A 2949-nucleotide genomic window follows, 5' to 3' on the forward strand; every position below is an offset into this window, starting at 1 on the left:
TTCACGCGCAGAGGCAAGATGTCGATGTTGTTCATTTTCAAAGGTGGTGGAGGCATGGTTAATGTGAGCTCGCCAGCTGCTTCTGTTAGAGGCAGCGAGTTCTAGTTGCTTTGATGTAATGCCAGCCCACTTCAAGTTTGACTTTAGCTGATCCTTGAATCTTTTCTTTGGTCGACCTTGTTTCCTGAGTCCAGCTGACAGTTCACCATAGAATACCTGTCTTGGTATTTGCTGTGGGTCCATGCGGATGACGTGTCCAGATCATCTTAGCTGGGTTTGGAGGACCATGAATTCGATGCTGGTGGAGTTGGCTCTGTCAAGGACTTCCTGATTGGTGATTCGGTCCTGCTATCAGATCCTCATGATTGACCAGAGAGAGCGTTGGTGCAATTGCTCTAGCTGTTTCATGTGCTTCTGGTACAGAGTCCATGTTTCACAAACGTACAGGAGCGAGATGAGGACCACTGCGTTGTACCCTTTGAGCTTCATCGCAATGCTTACACCTCTGTGTTGGAGGACTTTGCAGCCCAGCCAACCAAGTGCCAGGCTGGCCTTTTGGCTCCTGGTATTAATCTCATGGTCTAGGGAACCATTGTTGTTGATGGTGCTGCCCAGGTACTTGAAAGTGTTGACATTAGAAAGCTGTGTACCATCAATTGTAATGCATGGCTGGTTAGTTGGCCTCTCTGGTGCAGGTTGGAACAGCACCTCTGTTTTGCTGAGGCTGATAGTCAGGCCAAACAGTTTTGTTGTGGTAGAGAACCTGTCCACCATGGTTGGGAGATGATTTTCTTGGTGGGCCATGAGAGCACAGTCATCTGCGAAGAGAGCTTCCAGAATGAGTCTCTCTGTTGTCTTTGTTATTGCAGTCAGGAGGCGAAGGTTGAATAGTGAGCCATCCAGTTGGTATTTGATGTAGACGCCCAGGTCTAGATCCATCACAGCATGTCGTAATACTTGGGTAAAAAATAGGTTGAATGGTACCAGAGCGAGAACACAACCTTGTTTCTCACCATTGGAGATGTTGAAGTGATTGGAAGTCTCTCCACCAGATAGGACTTCCCCTGTCATGTCGACATGAAAGAGCTGGATCAGTTTGACGAATTTTGCTGGGCAGCTGAGCTTGCTGAGGATCACCCACAATGCGTCCCTGTTCACTGTGTTGAATGCCTTTCTCAGGTCGATGAAGACAATGTAGAGACTCAGGTTCTGCTCAAGGCATTTTTCCTGCATTTGCCTCACTGTGAAGACCATGTCGGTGGTGCTACGATCTGGTCGGAAGCCACACAGTGATTCAGGCAGGTTCTGCTCTGAAACAGATGACAGGATTCTGTTTAGTATAACACAAGTGAGGATCTTTCCAGCAGTGGAGAGTAGTGAGATGCCTCTGTAGTTGTCACAGGCTACTCGTGTACCTTTGTTTATGTATAGGGTTAAGATGGAGGCATCTCTGAGTTCTGGGGGCATATCTTTCTCTTCCCATATGCTGGTCAGCACTATGTGGAATCCCTGGAGCGCCTTTCCATTTAAGGCCTTGTACACCTCGGTTGGGATCCCTTCTTTACCGGGTGCCTTGCCTGCACTCATTTGTTTAATGGCTTTTTGGACTTCCTCTATTGAAGGAGGGATGTCGAGTTATTCAATGGTATGGTTTTGGGGGATCTGGTCAAGGCCGCTTTGGTCGACTGAAGAGGGTTGGTTGAGAAGCTGACTGAAGTGTTCTTTCTACCTATTGCTGATGCTTTTTTATCTTTTATGAGAGTGTCACTGTCAGAGGATAGCAAGGGAGTGGTGGTGGGTTTTAATGGCCCATAGACAGTCTTGAGGGCACTGAAAAATTGTAGTTTTTTGTATCAGCAAAGCACTGGATTTCATCTGTCTTTTTTTCCCACCATCGGTCTTGCATCTTCCTGATCTCACACTGTGTCATGGCTTGGAGAGACTTGAATCTGTCTTTTTTAGGAGAAGAGTTTGGGTTATTTTGCCACTCCATAAAGACTTTGTTCTTCTTACTCAATAGGTCTTCAATAGCAGTGTTGTTCTCGTCAAACCAGTCCTTGTGGTTGTGTTGTTTTGGGCCTAGGACTGCCTTTTATGTTTCCTTCACTGCGTCTCTGAACTGGTTCCATTTCTTGGTTGAGCTTCCAGTGAATGGTCCCTTGGCAGACAGCTTGTCCTCCAGGCAGGAATGGAATGTTTGCAAATAAGATGGATCTCTAAGACGACTCACGTTGTAAAATGCACGAAGTGCCTGGGCGCGTTTTGGATGGAGAGGTGCAATATGCATTTGAAGAGTTGCTCTAACCAATTGGTGGTCTGTCCAGCATTCCGCTCCTCTCATGGCTCTAGTGATTTGTACATCCTGGATGTCTCACTGGCGTACAATGATGTAGTCAATGAGATGCCACTGTTTTGATCTTGGGTGTATCCACGTTGTTTTATATTTGTTCGCCATTCTGAACACAGTGTCCGTGATGGTGAGTTCGAACTCTGAGAATTTGCTGAGTAGCAGTAGGCCATTGTTGTTCATTTTGCCCACACCGTGTTTTCTGAGCACTCCTTTCCATCTTTCATGGTCCTGGCCAACGCGGGTGTTGAAGTCTCCCAGTAGTATCAGCTTGTCATTTGTGCGCACTGAGAGCAGGACGTCACTCAGGTCAGAGTAGAACTGCTCGATGGTCTCCTCTGTGCTGGTCAGTGTTGGGGCATATGTGCTGATGATTGTGGCATACCGGTCTTTGATGAGAGGCAAACGGATCTTCGTGAGCCTCTCACTGATGCCCACAGGCAGGTCTGGAAGCTGTTTGAGCAAACTGGTCTTGATAGCCAGGCTAACACCACGGATTCTGTCTTCATTTGAGGCTCTACCTTTCCAGAAGAAGGTGTATCCAGTGGTGGGTTCACTGAGTGATCCCTCTTCTAGTAAGCGTGTTTCGCTTAAGGCTGCGA

Source organism: Monodelphis domestica, chromosome 4 (genome assembly GCF_027887165.1).
Source record: "Monodelphis domestica isolate mMonDom1 chromosome 4, mMonDom1.pri, whole genome shotgun sequence".
Taxonomy (NCBI): domain Eukaryota; kingdom Metazoa; phylum Chordata; class Mammalia; order Didelphimorphia; family Didelphidae; genus Monodelphis; species Monodelphis domestica.